The following is a 20,836-nucleotide window of genomic DNA, read 5'->3' on the forward strand; positions in this document are numbered from 1 at the left end:
CTACTTATACAGTAACTACTGTATAAGTATAAAATAGTAAAAAATGGTTCATATTTATAAAACACTATTATTTTTTGAAAACATTTTTATGCCCATAATTTCTTTGTAAATCAATCATTGTGTTACCTAGTTCCAAAATGTTTATCATTATTTCTCAGTTTTCTTTCCTGAAATAAGAAACCTGGGTGATACATTCTAGAAAAATTCTTTTAGCATTACAGAGCTTTATCAGTGTAGATGCAAATTCTCAGAGCTTTCAGGGAAGGAAAAAGAAATACTGAAAGGAATAAAAGAGGGGACCAAAAAAATAACCTAAGCTAAGTGTATAGTTTCATCTATCTCTCTATGGCATTTTCTACATTGAGTTTGGTGTATACACAGGTATTGGTCATTTGTCTGTTTGCTCTGCTGTTTATTCCCTGAAGTTTCTTTGCTGTGCTCTGCATCTCAGGAACATGAACACTGAAGGCTTCTTCACCAGACTTCCTTGCCCACTAGGTTTAGAAATGAGGAAGCACTGCAGTGAAATTAAAAATGAGAAGATGGGAGAAGCCAGAGCATTTTTCCCTTTGTCTCTCTGACTTAGACAGCACCTAAAACAGTGTCTGGGTTTCCTTCATGATTCAAGTTCCCATTGGAAGGGAGTCCTCCATGGCCCCAGTTCTCTTCTGTCTTTTCTCACTTAGTCTTGGCACCCTTGTCAATACATTTTTGTATTGTGCCATATTGGTGGGAATGCAAATTGGTGGAGCCACTGTGGGAAACAGCATAGGGTTTCCTCAAAAAAATAAAAATAGGGTTACAATATGATCCAGCAGTCCTCATTCTGAGTGTTTATCCAAAAATAGTGGAAATTACAATCTTAAAAATATATTAGGACTCCCATGTTTATTACAGCATTATTAATTTCCAAGATGTGCAAACAACCTAAATGTCCATTGACAGATCAATGAATCAAAAAATTTTGTATGAACATACCTTACAGGCAAGAAGGAGCTGGAAAGAACTATTCCAAGTCATGAAATCCAAAGACCTACATCCAAGATTGCTTTATCCAGCAAAATTTTCATTTAGAATGGAAGGACAGATAAAGTGCTTCTCAGATAAGATCAAATCCAAGGAGTTCATCATCACCAAGCCCTTATTATATGAAATGTTCAAGGGACTTATCTAAGAAAAAGAAGATAAAAAATAGGAACAGTGAAAGGACAGCAAACTCACAGTTACTAACAACCACACCTAAAACAAAAGCAAACTAAGAGGACAGCTAGATCAGGAGTGGAACCATAGAAATGAAGATCACGTGGAGGGTTAGCAACAGGGGAGTGGAAGGAGGAGAAGGGGGGAGAAGGTACAGAAAATAGCATAGACAGTAGGTAGAAAATAGATGGGGGGGGCAAGAATAGGAGGGGAAATATAGAATATAATGAACTTGAGACACATGGTCATAAACTAAAGGGGGGAGAATGGTGGGGGAGGGGTATGCAGGGTGGAGGAGAATGAAGGGGGGGGGAATAGAACAACAACCGTAATGGTATAATCAATAAAATATATTTAAAAACATACAATGGAATATTATTTATCCATACAAAGAAGGAAATTCTGCAATATATAACAACATGGATGAACCTTAAAGACTGTGCTAAGTGAACTAAGCCAGTGACCGAAATACAAATTCTGTGTGATTACACTTCTTTGCCGTATCTAAAACAGTCAAATTCATAGAATCAAAGACTGGAATTGTAGTTTCCAGGGGTTGAGGAGACGGGAAAATAAGGAGTTACTAATCAACAGGCAAAAGGTTTCAATTGAACAAGAGCTATAAGTCCTGAATATCTGCTGCACAATGTCATACCAACGGTCAACAACACCGTACTGAATACTTAAAGATGTCTAGAGCTGCAACACCCAAAACAGCATGGGGCTCTCATAAAGACAGACATACAGAGCAGTGGAACAGAATGAGGAGCCCCCAAATACTATAACTCTTCAATAACAGGGTAAGATTTTACTGTATCAGTATAAATCAGTAATCTAATCAATTTCCTGTGTTTTGATAATTAGCTACTAAAATTTTTTCCTATTGTAGGTATTGCAGGAATTTGCTCTTTGCTGTTAAAAACAAAATACATTTGTATGTTTGAATGATATAATTATCTACTTTGATTAGCTAGAAGTAATTAAACACCTACAGGGGCCCTGGCTGGTTTGTCTCAGTAGGTTGGGTGTCCTCCCACTAACTTGCTGGTTGGATTCCCAGTCAGGGCACATGCCTGGGTTGAGGGTCAGGTCCCTTGGTGGTGGTGTACGAAAGGCAGCCAGTCGTATGCTTCTCTCACACATCAATGTTTCTCTCCTTCTTTTTCTCCCTCTCTTCTCCTCTCTCTAAAAATAAATAAATAAAATATTTTTTAAAAACCCTACTGGGTGATTAGCACTGTTCTAAGTGTGTGTGCATATAAAATCATTTATAATCATATTATTGATAGGATGGTACCTCAGTCTTGTTGGCTTTGGAACTCAGTACTTGTCACATTTTCATGAGGACAAAATGTGGCACAAAAGTTTTGGCACTCAGACTCCCCACTTGTTTTACCCCACAAGAGAAAATGCTTCAACAATCATTGCTTGCTCACCATTGGTTGAAATGAATTAATGATGAGTACTGAGGTACCACTGTACTCTTATTTAACAGATCAGACATAGAGGCTCAGTGGGCTTATGTATCTTGACTGAAATCATATTGCTAGTAAGTGGCTCAAGTGTAATTTTACTAGAAGGCAAAAGATTTATTTGTTTTGAAGAGAAACCAGAGTACATCAAATGGAACTTTAATCAAGCTTATTATATTACTCCATCATGCCTAATGAACACTGACCTTGAAATTAAAATGAAAAAAGGCATGACATCCCATGAACCACAGGCTTTGGAATATTAGACCTAAAATAGAACAACCAGAAAATGACAGCCATATTAACAACATTCAAGTCCCTTTACAGTTGCGTTAGTTTTTGCTTTAGAGATCACTGACATATAGATCTTTGTTCTGTGGGCAAGTAAATTAAGAAAAAATGCATCAGCACTTAAAGAAAAGTCAAATATGCATATTTGTAACAGTTAATGAACAACAAAAAAGAATATGGTGGTTTTTACCTGTGATATTTCTCTTATTTATTCTATAAACAGTTTCTGAGTATCTACTTGCTGCAAGTACTAGGGCTTGGGGAGAAAAACTCCCAGGGAAGTTTCACACAGAGGTGATATAATTTAAGGGACTCGAAATGCAGATTGGGAAAAGACATGTGTACCCTAAGGAACAGAATGAACAAAGGGTTGGAGAAGGAAAAATATATGGTGAAATGATGAAATGATGACTAGAACCATCCCTATTACATACACACACGTTCTCCCTTTTTCAGAGAGAGAGAGAGCAATTTAATCTTCCAGTTGTCATGTTTTTTATAATTGAAATATATTTGACATATAGCACTGGGGAAATGTAAGATGTACAACATGTGGGTTTGATACTTTTATATATTTCAATATGATTGACATTGTAGGTATGGATACAGTTGCCATTGTATCACATATCATCATTTATTTTTTGTGGTGGGAATAATTAAGATCTATTTCCTTATAGTTCAGGTAATTAAAATACAGTATTGTCTACATTCACTATACATTGTATATTCACTGTACATTGTATCTCCAGGACTTACTTATCTAAAAATCACAAGTTTGTACCCTTTAACAGCATTTCTCCTTTCCCCTCACCCCTCAGGGCCTGGTCACTATCATCTAGTCTTTGTTTGTATTAGATTCCAAATGTAAGTGATATCATAGGTCTTCCTGTTCTCTGATATCTCTTTTCCTAAGTTTTTTCTTCCTTCATAGCAAAATATGCAGTAAAGTATTTTTGTAAACAAACATGTTCCTTACCTTCATTTCTTAAATATTAACACTAACATTATTTCAATATTTAATAACTCTAAAACAGTTGGTAAAATAAGTTTATTTGGCAACTTTAGTATCTGGGGAGATAAATATTAGGTATAAAAATAAAATATAAAACTTCCAAGTATTCTGATCTAATGTGGAGCTACAAGGTGAGGCAGGGAAATGGATGAACAGGTGTATTATAAGGTCATACTTGCCCTTTGGTTCTATGATCTATTACAGTATAAGGACTTGCTTTAGCTAACCCTAAATGCCCATGTCTAAATTCCTCTTCACCTCCTTTCTTTTTCCAAAGGTACTGCTAAAAACAGAAATCATTTTTGTTCTTATTTTTATCATCTTTTATATTATTGATTTGTAGAATGGATATACAATGCCCAAATTCTACAAAGAAAAAAGCAGAAGAAAACTTAAGCAAAAGTAAAATGTTGGGTACTGTCTTATTTTTATCCTAACTCCCACAATTTAGTTGTCCTTGATAAATGCAGGTGGGAAAAGTTGCTCTGCATTGTCACTGAGTTTTGACCTTAGAGTTTGTCCATCTCCTTTAATAGAATTCAAAGATAATAGGCTTGGGAATCTTGATTGAATAACAAATCAGACACCACTATTGTGATGGAAGTGGGTTACACAATTTATAGTAAATCTCTAAGAGGAAATGTGAATGTTGATTACCTAACAATATTTCCATTTGGTGGGTCAGAGTTTAAGGAATTAAGCTGTAACTAGAGAATTTAATTACTGATTGAAAGACTGCTGTTGCTTTGCCTCAGGATGGCTCTTGCGGGTTTCTGGCTAATGATTTTCTGAATCAGTGCCCTGCCTTCCAACCCGAGTTAAAATGAGATGATTTACAATTAGTAGGTATTTAAAAAATATAGTTTCGTTTATTGTAATAGAAATTTTTTTTTAAAAATCAAGTTTTTACTAATTATATGACATATATTTTATATGTACCCTTACAGCTTATTTCAGTGTGTATGTGTGTGTGTGTGTGTGTGTGTGTATATATATATATATATATATATATATATATATGCATATATTAAATAGTTCTCTTACTAATTTGCCTAATAAAATCTGGTACAACATGATTTAAAATATTACAGAATTCTATTTGCTGTACTTAAAATGTATAACTAGAATTTTATACATTCTTAAAGAATATAATTTTAAATGGCAACATCAATTACTTTTGGCTTTTGTTCTGAAATAGTTGCCATGCAAGATACAGTTTACTTGCTCCATTAGATGGAACTCAACTGTAGGTACAGCCTTTCTTATTGAACAACTGTTTGCTTATACACTACTTCAGTAAGGAGTTCCTATCAGAGGATGATGACTTGAACAAGAGCTTGCTGTTTCCCTTGACATCATGACTTCATAACTTATTTATTTTATACCTGGAAATCTGTACCCTTTGATCCCCTTTACACAAATTCCTCCACCACCCACTCTGGTTACCACCAACCTGTTTCCAGTATCCATGAGCTCAGTTTTCTAGTTTCTTTTTTATTTTATTTTTAGATTTCACATAGAAATGAGATCACATAGTATTTATTTATATCACTTGGCATAATTCCCTTGGGGTCCACCCATGTTGTCATAAATAGGAAGATTTTATTCTTTTTAGAGCTGAATATATACAGCTAATATATTTAATATGCTCAATATGTTAATATATTTAATATGCTCAAATATTGCTATTTAAAATATTAATATTTAATATATTAAATATATATAACATATATATGACTGATGTGTATTCAGTCATATATCTTACATCTTCATATATATATATATATATATATATATTATATCTTCTTAATCCATTAATCCATTGATGGACACTGGGACTGTTGCTATACTTTAGCTATTGTAAATAATGCTGCAGTAAGCTTGGGGTGCACATCTTTTCAAGTTAGTATTTTTGTTTTTTTTAGGTAAATGCCTAGAAGTGGAAATTCTGGACCATGTGGTATTTCTATTTTTATTATCTTGAGGAATTTTTATACTGTATTTCACAGTAGCTGAGCCAATTAATATGCCTACCAACAGTGCACAAGGGTTCTCTTTCCTCTGCATACTCACCAACAATTGTTATCTTTTGTCTGTTTTTAAATAATCGCCATTCTAACAGGTATGAGGTGACATCTCACTGTGGTTTTGGTTTGCATTTCCCCGGTGATTAGTCATGTTCATCATTGCTGATGTACCTATTGGCCATCTGTATGTCCTCTTTGGACAATAGGTGTTCATATCTTCTGCCCATTTTTATTCAGTTTTTTTCTGTTTAGTTGTATAATTTTTAAATATTTTTTGTATATTAGCTCCTCATCAGATATATGATTTACAAATATTTTCTCCTGTTCAGTATGTTGCCCATCCATTTTGTTGACTTTTATCCTTCGTTTTGTGGATGTGGTACATCCCCTTGACTGATTGTGAAGGTCAAACTATAGTTGCATCCCTGGAACAACTTGTACTTGATCATGGTGTGTCATACTTTTACTGTATTGTTGAATTTTATATGGTAAGCTTTGTTAAGGATTTTGCATCTATTTTTCATTGGGGATATTGACAAGTAATTTTCTTATGGCATCCCTGTCTGATTTCGGTATCAAGGTAATGCTGGCCTCATAAAATAAGTTTGAAACTATTCCTCCTTCTGTTTTTTGTAAGAGTTTGAGAAAGATTGGAATTTTCCCCATTGAATCTTTTTAAATTCTTTTAAAAAAATTTTATTGTAGTTTACTCCATTGCCATTTATCCCTCTTATACACCCCATCCCCCACAATACCACACTGTTGTCCCTGTCCATAAGTCCTTTTGCCTTTTTGCTCCATCCCTCCTCCCCCTAACAGCTCCCATAGCTGTCAGTCTGCTTTCTAGCTATGGGTCTGTCCCCATTTTCCTTGTTCAGTTTGTTCATTAGATTCCACCTATGAGTGAAATCATATATTTGTCTTTCTCTGACTGCCTTGTTTCACTTAGCATTATGTTCTCCAGGTCCATCTATACTGTTGCAAAGGATAAAATTTTCCTCTTTTTTATAGCCAAATAGTATTCCATTGTGTAAATATCCTATAGTTGTTTTATTCACTCATCTACTGATGGACACTTAGGCTGCTTCTGTATCTTGGTGATTATAAATAATGAACATAGAGGTGCCTATGTTCTTTGAATTAGTGTTTTGGGTTTCTTCAAATATATTCCCAAAAGCAGGATAGCTGGATCAAAAGGCAATTACATTTTTTTGAGGTATCTCTATACTGCTTTCCACAGTGACTTCAGGTATTCTTAGTTGAAGGTTTAGAAGAATTCACCAGTAAAGTTCTCTAGTCCTAGACTCTTTTATTCATTAGAAGTTTTTTGATTATTGATTCAATCTCCTTTCTAGTAATCAGTCTGTTCAGATTTTCTACTTATTAATCAGTCTTGGTAAGTTGTATGTTTCTAGAAATTTATCTATTTCTTCTAGATTGACAAATTTGTTGGTGTAAAATTGTTCAATAGTCTCATATTATTCTGTGTAGTTCTGTGGTATTAGTTGTAATGTCTCCTATTTAATTTCTGATTTTATTTATTTGCACCTTCCTTTTTTTCATGGTGAGTCTAGCTGAAGATTTGTGAATTTAATATATCTTTTCAAAGAACCAGCTCTTAGTTTCATTGGTCTTTGCTATTGCCTTTTTAGTCTCTTTTTTTTCTTCTTCTATATTTTATGTTTTTATTCTTCAATTTACCTAGGCTTCATTTGTTTCTCATTTAGTTCCTTGAGGTATAAAGTTAACATTTCAGATCTGTTTGTTTGTTTCTTGCGGTAAGTATTATTGACGTAAACTTTCCTCTTAGAAATGCTTTTGCTGCATCCCACACATTTTGATATGTTATATTTCCATTTTGGTTTTTCTTAAGGTCTTTTTTTTTTAAATTTCCCCTTTGATTTCCTTTGACCTAATGGTTGTTCAGTAGGATGTTGTTTAATTTCCACGTATTTGTGAATTTCCAAATTTTTTGTAATTGATTTCTAGCTTCATACTTTTATGGTTGTAAAAGATGCTGATATGATTTTAAACTTTTTAAATGGATTAAGATTTGTTTTGTGGCATAACATATGATCTATTTGCAGAATGTTCTGTGTGCACATGAGAAGAATATATATTATATTGCTTTTGGATGGAATGTTCTATATGTAACTATGTGCATTTAGACTACTATGTTTCTTATTGATTTTCTGTCTAGGTACTCTATCTATTTATATAACTAGGGAATTAATGCCTTCTACTACAATTATATTGCCATTTCTCCCTTTAGGTTCATTAATATTTTCTTTATATATTTGTGTGCTTTTGTTTGCCTGATGCGTAATTATTGTTCAGCCAGACTTTAGGTTTTATCCAAGGAAATCATTCCATATGTAGCTGTAGAGTCAATGTGTTCATGAGAGAGGTGGAATTCAGCTCTTTCTACACTGCTGTATTAAAATAGAACCTCTGGGGTTTTATTAACCTCAGGTGCTTACTTTGATTTTCGATTTTTGATTTGATCATCAGAGGTATGTATTTGGGTCATATCTAGGAAACTCTAAATCTGAAAATATTAGCAATGAGACCATGGGAAAAAATGGAATAAATAATTGGAAAGAAATTAGTTAGTGGAATGGCCACGAAGATAAAATTGGACAAATAGTGATTGGCTCTCCAGAGATACGGTACCGATGAGTTAAAAACAAAACTTAAAACACAAATGCATGCACACACACACACTAATCCTGAGCCCTGGAAAGTGAAATGTTTTCCTTTAATCTTGGCAGAAATAAAATATCTTGTTCTCAAGAAAACAAAACCAGTCCTCTCTTTAACAATGAAAAAGAACATGAAGTTAGACATGAGCCATTCTATTTGAATGGAATTATTTTTAATTAAAGGAAAACCACAAAGCAAATGGTTCTAACAGTACTTACTTTACTTATTGTATTTATCAAGAATTTGTACAATAAAATACATTATTTTCTAATCATAAAAAAGACAAGTTCTCAAACTCGTAAACAAAACCAGGAGTCTTGATTAGCTAATTAATCAGTTTGGAAATGGTCTAATAAATTAAGATTTAATGGGACTATACTTTTTCTCTCTATTGTATGTGATAGATTTTTTCTCTTGTGTGTAAAGATATTTTTCTTGTCAACTTTTGTTTAGTAAATGAGGCTATTATTTCTCATTTGAAATGTAAACCTTTATATTTTAATAAAGGCCAAGGTTTGTGAAATATGTGGTAAATAGTTAAAGAATAACATAAAACATGGCAAGAACATAAAACAGTGCAACCATGTCTGACAAACCCGATATGGCTGAGACTGAGAAATTCAGTAGGACAAAACTGAGAAAGACAGAATGCAAGAAAAAGTTCACTCCCTTCAAAAGAAACAATTGAGCAGGAGGAGCAAGCAGGCAAATCATAATGAGGCATACACCGCCAATATGCACTGTGCATTCCACAGCATTGCCTTCTTATTTTACTTCTTTTAGCTGTTTAACTTTGTGGATGCAAAGAGGTTGGATCAATTTAAATGATTATGCTGCCTCTTTTCACATCAGAGAACTGTTGACAACAAAGATGCACCTGCCTCCCCCATCTGCTAGTCTGGCTGGTAGGGAAGGAAAAGAACTTGCATGTTAGCAAAGGAAGAATCGGTGTAGGACAACAGTAAAATCTAGAGTAAAATCTAAGCTTACACAGGGTGTTCTGCAGGCTGTAAAATGCAGTGTAATTAGAGGGTCTTTTTTGTTCAAATGACTTTAATTATTGAAATACACAAATTTCAGTATGTGAACAAAAAGTTTCAAACCTAAAAAAATAGTAATAGTTTATATATTAAATTCTTTTAAAATTATTTCATATACTTTTAAAATTAACTTAGTAGGTTTTTCAAAGTTATTTTCCCACTTGATTCAATTAGAATTTCATTCTGCTTCACATTAAGCCACAAATGTGGCTTAGTCAAAAAGGCATTTATTTCATTCAACAAGAATTGCAGGTATAGCCATTTGAGGTCTAATATGGTAACTTAATTGTTCCGTTAAAGAACAAAGCTTACTCTATCTTCTTGTTGCAACATCTTTAGTGAGGGCTATTTTATATCCATGTTCAAGAGTAATAAAAAAGAAAATAGAAGAAACAAGACTAGAAGACTTTTGCTTGTACCTCATTGACAGAACTAGGTCAAGTGGTCATTTCCAGTTGCAAGGAATGCTGGGATATTGTATCAAAGAAGGAAAGGTAAAAGCAGAGTTGAAAAGTTGCTCTATGAATGAACTTACAGTATCTGCTGCCTTTTACCTTTGACTAAAATTTATCAAACTTTCTACCTATATATTTAAATCAAATGAATTCATCCTCTCTCCTCCATGGTAGGTAATTAAAAAATTATATCAATTTACCTCATTTAGTTTTTAAGTCCATAATCTTTGGGTAGTCTCTCACAGGTTTCACTTTGTGATCCATGGACCTACAAGTCATCTTCCTCCAAAAATAACAATGTATTATTAGAAGATGGTAGGATAACAGCAATTTTATTAATAAAAGTCTCATTTGGTGAGAGGGAAAGTAGGAAGCTTATTATTGGTAGGTAGCAAATATAGGGTCCTATTGGACAGTTATATTCAGGACTTTCTATCCTCGCAGCAGAAGTAGTTACTTAGCTAGCCAGCATGGCAGGTCCTGGTACTTTTGGGGGGTGAATTTTTTGTCCATTTTTTCCAAGTCCTAGGTTACACCTCTGGAGAGATCATCCTTGCACATCTTGTCACCACCTACACTCTCTAGACAGGTCCTGGGTAAAGTGAAAGTCAATGAATGAGTGCTCTAAAAATGATTAAAAGGCATTACATATATGCCATAGCCGTAGTTGGTGCCGTCTCAGGATATCGAGGCATATAGAGTCCTATTCAGGAAGCGACTCTACCTGGACCTCACTTTTATTTCTGTGACCTTAAGAACTTAGACATTACTTTAAGTACAGCAGTAGCCAGACAAACTAGCAGCACATTCAGGAATATGTACCATTCCCTGGAAAATTTCAGGCTTCAGGAAGATGGTTTTCAAGTCAATTTTGTGATTAACCACATAAGCCAAAAAAAAAAATGTAACTCTTTTCTACTGGTTCTTCTGTTCGGACCAATTTCTCTCTTAATCTAATGGATACTAGCCCAGGCCCTGCAAAATAGTATGCCAGCATGAGATTGCAACACCATTAATTTGATCTTTGCCACCAATTTCTCCTCTATAGTCACGCAGAGACTTCCTAAAGGAAGATGTCTGAAAAGCTCAAGGGCAATCATTTTACCGCTTTTTGAAGGTGCACTTAGAAACCTCTCCTTGTACAGGTGCATTTTTGTTATAGAGGCAGCTGGCTTTTCTCAGCTCTGCAGTGTTCCAAATTATGATCTGCTCAGTCAATTTACATTGCAGGACACAAGCAGAGTAAGCCTCTTTGGCACAGCTGCGCTCCCTTGTATCTCTGCTTACAGACTGTCTAGCTCTACTTTAAGTGCACCTCTGCTGTAGTACACTTTTGAAAGCAGCAAGATTTAATGAGCATATGCCAGCATTCTGAGTTTTATCTCTACCATCATACTAATAAAAAAGCTTCATTTGGCATGAAGATGGAGTTGCAAGGTATAGCAAGCAACATTTTGACCAGCTATCTTGCTATGGCATTTTAAAATTCTTGACTTTGGCTGATAAACACATAATACAATATACAGATGATATATTATTACACCTGAGGCTTATGTAATTTTATTAACCAATGTCACCCCAGTAAATTCAACAAAAAAGAAAAATTTTTAAAAACCTCCACTAAACAAAACAAAAATAAAATGAAATAAAAATGTGTTGCTTTGCAGCCTAAAGTGATTAAATCTTTACGGCCTTCTGATATACCTCAGAGTGAATTCCACATTTTAAGTCCTGTTATTGCAACTCTCTTAGTCCTTTTAAAATTGTTACACTGGTCAATATTCTTAAATGCAAATAACACAGTTTACTCTAGTTAGCTTATGCAGAAAAATATTATTTCATAACTTTTAGGTCACTCAAGCATTTTTGGAGAGGTCAAAGTATTTGCCTCTGAAGCCACTGTGCAGAAACAGCATCCAATTATATCATGGGGTTTCTTTAGAGAAAATACCCCTGAGACCATTGATCAGTACTTTTGCCTCTCAGAACCAAATTCCAGAAACTCTACATGAAAGTACTAAATCCTCCACTACTACTTTACCTAAAGAGTAAAACCTCAGAATATTGCCTCACTTTCCTAAATTTTGAGTTCAGACCTTGCTTGAATGCAGGTCCAGTATCTAGACCATAGTTACAAATGACTCTAGCAACGTGAGTTATCTAACTTCAGTCCTGAGTGGATGAGGGATACATCCAAGTGGAAGGAGAATGTTTAGAGATGCTGGGAATTCATATACGGTGCCTCTCCACCGTACTTAGTCTACATCTTTCTCTGGTTTTATACCCGTTGCAAAATCCTTATGTAACTTCCAGTATTAGAAACAACAGTCCCACTGTTTACTCTGTGCAAATCAAAACATAAGTTTCTGATGATTTAAACCTAAAATTGTTTATTTTTACTACTCCTCAAAAATAGCTCTTCAGAAAATATAAAGAAGGTAGGAACTAGCAAGCCTTTATGAGAAACAGGTAGAACCAGTGTTGTTAATGAAAGACGTTAACAATCGGGGAATCCTGGTGTGCAAGAAGACTTTGTGCACTCTACAACTTTTCTGCAAGTCTAAAATTATTCTAAATTATATTTTTTTCTTAATTTAAAAATGAAAAACATAGTTTCAATGAGAAATGCAGAGAGATTGAAATTTCCTTTGTCAAAATTACAAGTATATTTATAAGGGCAGCTCATTAATTATTTATATTTGTCCTGAATCCATTAATTTCAAATACATTGTATTTTTACCTCAAAAAATGAAGAGTTTGATTGATTGAATCATGTAACCTTGGTCAGCCTCCATTGTGTCTAGCACATAAGGGGATGTTCGATAAATAACTTTAATGGGTGGCTGAATAAATAGATGGATGTATGAATAAAGGCATTTGTGAACTTTTTGTATCACAATGAAAACAAAAATACAAACCAAATTAATGCAGAAACTTCATGGAAAAATGAGTGGACCGTTGGAAGATGTATGAAAAAAAGAAGCTATTTCTCAAAGAAACTTGAAAAGGAAAATAGTATCGTCCCTCCCTCCTTTTGGTATATAACATACATATGAAGTCTGTCCAGAAGGTATCCCGTCATGTACAATGAAAAATAGAGACATGCACTGAAGACAATAGAAGATACAAGAAACATTGTACATAAGACAATGACACCTCAGTCCCCTTCAAAGTAGGTACCTTGGGACCTCACGCAGTTCTCCCAATCACCATCAGCTGCCTCATTGCATTTCCCTGGTTCTCATCTACAGTCTGAAATCTCTCCCCTTTCAAAGGTGATTTTAGGTTTGGGAAAAGCCAGAAGTCGCAGGGTGACAAATCTGGACTGTAGAGGGGGCTTAGTCACCTGGTCGATTAGACATTTTGCCAAAATACTCTGCATGAGATATGATGCATGAGCAGGTACATTGTCAAGATGAAGCTGCCAATCACCAGTTGCCCATAGCTGCAGCCTTCTGAATCATCTGAATAGCTTCCATGGAGGAACATTCAAACTTAACATAAAATTTGATGCAGATTCATTCTTCTACTCGCTCAGTCATTTTCAATGTGATGGCCATACAATACACATGCTCATTCAATGTTGTCTACAGCCCCCACTGACTAGTACAGTGAAGTCATCATTGTTCACACATGCACATTCCAGTCCACTCTCTTTGGCTGCCAGGAAACATCAGTGTTGTGCAAACCATTCTCATTGTTTTAACAATACTTGAAATTTTTCCAGATAGACCTCATGCATAATTACATACAAAAAGGGAGAGGAGATAATGCATGTATATGTACATATTTGTGTAGAGATATGTATACATATATGTATATGTTATTACTGTTTTACATAGATTACTAATTGTGTATATATTTAGCTAAAAATTTTTACCTTAAAAAGCTTCTAGAAATGGTTACCAATCTTTATTATCTAGAGTTTGCCATTTATTGAGCCTGTTATTTGCAGGTAAAAGAAAATAATTGATCTTTGTCTCCTAGAACTTATGTGAACTCTGATGAATTATCAAAAAGTAACAATAAGGGTCTTCTTCCTGCTTTTATAATATTTTGAGTTTTAAGTTTATGGCAAAGGTAACTATTTTTCCTGATACCCTAAGTTTTCATTCATTCTCTTTTTTTGGTGTTTTTTATTTTATTTTAATTTATTGTTTAAATATCTTTTTATTTAATTCTTGTTCAAGTACAGCTTTCTGTCTTATATTCCCAACGCTGCCCAGCCCCCGCCCCATGCTCCCCGCCTCCCTCCCATTTCCACCCCCCACCCTTAGTTATTGTCCATGTGTCCTTTATACTTGTTCCTGTGAGTCCATCCCCTTTCCCCCTATGATTCTCTCCCCTCTCCCTTCTGGACCCTGTCAGCCTGTTCCGTATTTGAGTGTCATTGGTCATATTTTTCTTGCTTATTTGTTTTGTTTAGATTCCTGTTAACAGTGAGATCATATGTATTTGTCTTTCACCACCAGGCTTATTTCGCTTAGCATAATGCTTTTCAGTTCCATCCATGATGTTGCAAAGGGTAGGAGTTCCTTCTTCCTTTCTGCAGCACAGAATTCCACTGTGTAAATGTACCATGGCTTTTTGATGCAGTATTGACCGAAGGGCATCTAGGCATCTAGGTTGCTTCCAACTCTTGGCTGTCGTGAATTGTGCTGCTATGAACATCGGGGTGCACAGGTTCTTTTGTATGGGTGTTTCAGGATTCTTAGAATATACTCCTAAGAGTGGAATTGCTGGGTCAAAAGACACATTTATTTTTAGTTTTCTTAGAAAATTCCATACTATTTTCCATAGTGGTTGTACCAGTCTGCAATCCCACCAACAGTGAACTAGGGTCCCCTTTTCCCCACAACCTCTCCAGCACTTGTTGTTTGTTTCTTTGTTTATGATAGCCATTCTGACTGGTGTTAAGTGGTATCTCATTGTGGTTTTAATTTGCATCTCTCTGATAGCTAGTGATATCGAGCATCTTTTCATGTGTCTCTGGATCCTCTGTATGTCCTCCTTGGAGAAATGTCTGTTCAAGTTCTCTGCCCATTTTTTAATCGGGTTGCTTGTCTTCTTTGAGTGGAGTCGAATGAGTTCTTTGTATATTTTGGAGATTAAACCCTTATCTGAGGTATCATTGGCAAATATGTTTTCCCAAGCTGTTGCTTCTCTTTGTATCTTGATACTGTTTTCCTTAGCCATGCAGAAGCTTTTAATTTTGATGAGATCCCATTTGTTTATTCTTTCCTTTATGTTCCTTGCTCTAGGGGACGTATCAGTAAAAATATTGCTGCGTGGAATATCTGAGATTTTCTTGCCAAGGCTCTCCTCTAGGGTTTTAATGGTTTCACGGCTTATATTTAAGTCTTTTATCCACCTTGAATTTATTTTGGTGTATGGTGTAAGTTGGTGCTCAAGTTTCATTTTTTTGCATGTAGCTGTCCAGTTCTCCCAACACCATTTGTTGAAAAGGCTGTCTTTACTCCATTTTATGTTATTGCCCCCTTTGTCGAATATTAATTGACTGTAGAGAGTTGGGTTTATTTCTGGGCTCTCTGTTCTATTCCATTGGTCTATGTGCCTGTTTTTGTGCCAGTACCAGGCTGTTTTGATTACAGTGGCCTTGTAATACAGTTTGATATCAGGTATTGTGATCCCTCCTACTTTGTTCTTCTTTCTCAAAATTGCAGCAGCTATTCGGGGTCTTTTCTGGTTCCATATAAATTTTTGAAGTGTTTGTTCTATGTCTGTGAAATACGCCATTGGTACTTTAATAGGTATTGCATTGAATCTGTAAATTGCTTTGGGTAGTATGGACATTTTGATGATGTTAATTCTTCCAATCCATGAACACGGTATATGTTTCCATTTATTTGTGTCTTCCTTGATTTCTTTCTTCAGTGTTGTGTAGTTTTCTGCATACAGGTCTTTTACCTCCTTGGTTAGGTTTATTCCCAGATATTTTATTTTTCTTTTTGCTATATCGAATGGGATTTTTTTCCTGATTTCTGCTTCTGCTGCTTCATTGTTGGTATACAAAAATGCCTTTGATTTCTGGATATTAACTTTGTATCCCGCTGTTATGCCAAATTCATTTATTAGTTCCAGCAGTTTTTTGGTAGAGGCTATAGGGTTTTCCATGTACACTATCATGTCATCTGCAAACAATGCCAGTTTTGTTTCCTCCTTTCCGATTTGGATGCCTTTTATTTCCTTTTCTTGTCTGATCGCTGCAGCTAGAACTTCTAATACTATATTGAATAGAAGTGGTGAAAGTGGGCAACCTTGTCTTGTACCTGATCTTAGTGGAAAAGCTTTTAGTTTTTGCCCATTGAGTATGATGTTGGCTGTAGGTCTTTCATATATGGCCTTTATTATATTGAGGAATGTTCCCTCTATTCCCACCTTGCTGAGTACCTTTATCATAAATGGGTGTTGTACCTTATCAAAAGCTTTTTCCGCATCTATTGATATGACCATGTGGTTTTTGTCTTTGCTTTTGTTTATTTCGTGTATTACATTTATTGATTTGCGTATATTGAACCATCCTTGCATCCCCGGGATGAATCCCACTTGGTCATGGTGTATGATCTTTTTGATGTATTGTTGGATGCGATTTGCCAATATTTTGTTGAGGATTTTAGCATCTATGTTCATCAGTGATATTGGTCTGTAATTTTCTTTCTTTGTTGTGTCTCTATCTGGCTTTGGGATTAGGGTGATGCTGGCTTCATAGAAAGAGTTGGGGAGTTTTCCCTCCTTTTGGATTTTTTGGAATAGTCTGTGAAGAATAGGGGTTAGCTCTTCCTTAAAAGCTTTGTAGAATTCTCCTGTGAAACCATCTGGCCCAGGGCTTTTGTGTGATGGGAGTTTTTTGATTACTTCTTCAATTTCATTTGCTGTTATTGGCCTGTTCAGGTTTTCTGCTTCTTTTTCATTGAGTTTTGGAAGATTATATTTTTCTAGAAATTTGTCCATTTCACCCAGGTTTTCAAATTTCTTGGCATACAGTTCCGCATAGTAATTTCTTACAATCCTTTCTATTTCTGTGGTATCAGTTGTAATCTCTCCTCTTTCATTTCTGATTGTGTTTATTTGTGTCCTCTCTCTTCTTTTCTTAATGAGCCTACTTAAAGGTTTGTCTATTTTGTTTATCTTTTCAAAAAACCAACTCCTGGATTCATTGATCTTTAGAATTGTGCTTTTAGTCTCTATGTCATTTAATTCTGCTTTGATCTTGGTTATTTCCTTCCTTCTACTTGCTCTGGGCTGTCTTTGTTGTTGTTCCTCGAGTTCTTGCAGGCGTTGGGTTAGGTTGTTTGTTTGAAATGTTTCTATCCTCTTTAGGTGAGCCTGTATCGCTATGAACTTCCCTCTCAGGACTGCCTTCACTGTGTCCCATAAATTTTGGGTTGTGGTGAGTTCATTTTCATTTGTTTCAAGGAGTTTTTTGATTTCCTCCCTAATTTCAATCTTGACCCATTCATTGTTCAATAGCCTACCATTCAGTCTCCATGATTTTGGGTGTTTTGGGTTTTTTCCTGTGGGGTTGGTTTCCAATTTCAGTCCCTTGTGATCAGAGAAGATGCTTGGTATGATTTCTATTTTCCTGAAGTTGTTGAGACTGGTTTTGTGTCCTATCATGTGATCTATCTTTGAAAATGTTCCATGTGCGTTTGAAAAGAAAGTGTATTTAGTTTCTTTGGGATGGATGGCTCTATATATATCAATTAGGTCCATTTCTTCTAGAGTGTCGTTTAATGCTGCTATATCTTTGTTGATATTTTGTTTGGAAGATCTGTCCATTTTTGACAGTGGGGTGTTAAAATCCCCTACTATAATTGTGTTGCTGTCAATATCTTTCTTGAGGTCCTCTAGGATTTTCTTTATATATTTGGGTGCTCCTATGTTGGGTGCATATATATTTATGATGTTAATGTCTTCTTGGTGGATTCTTCCCTTGAGTATTATGAAGTGACCTTCTGGGTCTCTCTTTATGGCCCTTTTTTTGAAGTCTATTTTGTCTGATATGAGGATTGCTACCCCGGCTTTTTTTTCATGTCCATTTGCTTGGAAAATTTGTTTCCATCCTTTCACTTTTAGTCTGTGGTGGTCTTTTGACCTGAGGTGGGTCTCTTGTAGGCAGCATATGTGTGGGTCATGCTTTCTTATCCATTCAGCTATTCTATGTCTCTTAATTGGTGCATTTAATCCATTTACGTTTAAAGTTATTATCGAAAGGTACTTATTCATTGCCATTTATGTACCTGTGTTCCTCTCTGTCTCTCTCTTTTCCTTCCTTTCCTTAAAGCAGCCCTTTTAGTAATTCTTGTAGAGCTGGTTTGGTGGAGGCGTATTCTTTTAGACTTCTTTTGTCTTGGAAGCTCTTTATTTGGCCTTCTATCTTGATTGAGAGCCTTGCTGGGTACAGTAGCCTTGGTTGTAGGCCTCTGTTTCTCATTACTTGGAATATTTCTTGCCATTCTCTTCTTGCTTGGAATGTTTCCATTGAGAAGTCAGTAGCCAACCTTATTGGGACCCCCTTGTATGTTATTTCCTTTTTCTCCCTTGCTGCCTTTAGGATTTTCTCTTTGTCTTGGAGGTTTGCCATTTTAATGATGATGTGTCTTGCAGTAGGCCTCTTTGGGTTCCACCTGACTGGGACTCTCTGCGATTCCTGAATCCGTGTGACTTTCTCTCTCCTCAACTTAGGAAAATTTTCTGTTATTACTCTTTCAAGTAGGTTTTCTATCCCTTGTTCTTCTTCCTCTCCTTCTGGTATTCCTATTATTCGGATATTATTACGTTTCATGTTGTCTTGCATTTCTCTTAAATTCTCCTCATTTTTTCTGATTCTCTTTTCCATTATTTGGTCTGTCTGGGAGATTCTTTCTATCCTGTCTTCAATCTCACTTATGCGATCTTCCGCCATATCGATTCTATTCTTCATACCTTCTACTGTGTTCTTCAGTTCAGAAATTGTATTCTTCATTTCCTCTTGGCCTTTACTGATGGTTTCTATTTCCTTTTTCATGTTGGTATAGTTTGCAGAGAGTTCATTGTAGCTCCCCTGTAGTTTCTGGTAGCTCATTGTAAGCTCTTTGAATTTCCTGATAACCAGTGCTTTGAATTCAATATCTGATAGTTGGCTTGCCTCTATTTCATCTAACATTCTTTCTGAGACTTCCTCCTTTTCTTTCATTTGGGGATTGTTTCTTTGTCTTCCCATTGTTTGTGATGCTCTTCTTGTTGGCCTCAGTTTCTTAAATTGATCTGTTCTGGTACCCTGAGTTTATGGTGTGAACTTCTGTGGTAGGATACCTGTGAAATTCAGTGGTGCAGTCTCCTGTAGGTATCTTGGTGTTCTCTGCTACCACTACTCCTCTGGGTGGTGTCCAGCTAGTCAAACCTTTTCTTCTGGTCTCAGTAGCTGCAGCAGCCTGAGGGGCTGTTCATGTGGCTCTTCTTGTGCCTCAGTATGCTCAACTGGTCTCGCTAGTACCCCCCCAAGATCCAGACTGGCGCCGCTCTCCTGCGCCCTACTGAGAGCGGATTTTCTCCCAGGCTTTCCAGCCCTGGTCTGGCATGAGGGCGCGGGCTCCCAGCCAGACTTTCCTGTTCTCGTAGGCTTGGGTGCGGACCTTTCCCTGTGTTGTGGCTGAACACACAGGGCAACTCACAATTCTCCCAAACCAACAGCCACAGCCTGACTCCCTGTGTTTCCCTGTTTGCGCCGGCTGAGTAGGGATGGAGCTGGCGACTGGCTCTCTTCCAGGGGCCCAGCCAGCAGCCCGAGACTCCCCGAGACTGTTCGAGAGCCAGTGTAGGTCCCGAGCCACAGGGATTGCCCGGTGGACTCTCAATTCCCCAAGCTGAGAGTCGGCGCAGACCCCGCCCCGCCAGGAAAGCATGGGCGACTGGCAGTTCCCCAAGTAGAGGGCCGGCGAGGGCCCCTCGGGGCCTGGGAGGCACGGGCGACCTGCAGCCACCCAAGCCGAAGGCCAGGGCTTGACTCCCAGTGCCTCCCAGTCTGCGCCAGCTGAGCAGGGATGGAGCTGGTCTGTGCCGGGTGAGTAGGGATGGAGGTTGCAACTGACTCACTTCTAGAGGCCCTGCCAGCAGCCCAAGACTCCCCGAGTCTGTTCAAGGGTCGGCACAGGCCCTGAGAAGCAGGGAGTGCTCTGGCAACTCTCATTTCTCCCAAGCCGGCAACCTGACTTCATGGGTTATCAGAGCTTTCTGGTTTGCTTCCGAATGCTCACTCCTCTCTCTGCCACTACTGGCAGATCTCTTATGGTGTTTTCCAATCTGCGCCCTGCCAGATGGGGGCGGTGCTGGTGACCAGTTCTCTCCCAGAGTCGGTGTTGCCCACCCTCGGCTCTCAGAGACTGGGGTGGCGGCCAAGGCCCTGGCGCGGCCTGGCAGGGGGCCTGCCACTGCCTCTGCGCTGCTCCCTCCTACCTTGTTGATCTGTGGTCGTCTCCTCTCCTCAACCTCTGGTCATTCAGTGTCCGCTACACTCTCTGGAGTCCTGCCTTCTTATATGCTGGGTCCCCGTTGGGCATCTGCTGTGCTCTTCCGCAGATCAGCCAGGTCCTTCTCCGGTGCGTGGAGAGAAGTGAAATCCTGTGTCCTACTCCAC

General features: G+C 37.0%; 1 protein-coding gene and 1 pseudogene across 1 annotated transcript in view; both read left to right on the top strand.

Moving 5' to 3' along the window:
* Positions 1 to 20,836, top strand: part of UNC13C (unc-13 homolog C) — a 511,573-nt gene that overhangs the window by 225,967 nt on the left and 264,770 nt on the right. The gene's annotated exons all lie outside the window — the stretch shown is intronic.
* On the top strand, positions 9,289 to 9,421 carry LOC118992234 (thymosin beta-4-like; annotated as a pseudogene).

Source organism: Sturnira hondurensis, unplaced genomic scaffold (genome assembly GCF_014824575.4).
Source record: "Sturnira hondurensis isolate 20B ecotype Veracruz unplaced genomic scaffold, ASM1482457v3 Scaffold0008196, whole genome shotgun sequence".
Taxonomy (NCBI): domain Eukaryota; kingdom Metazoa; phylum Chordata; class Mammalia; order Chiroptera; family Phyllostomidae; genus Sturnira; species Sturnira hondurensis.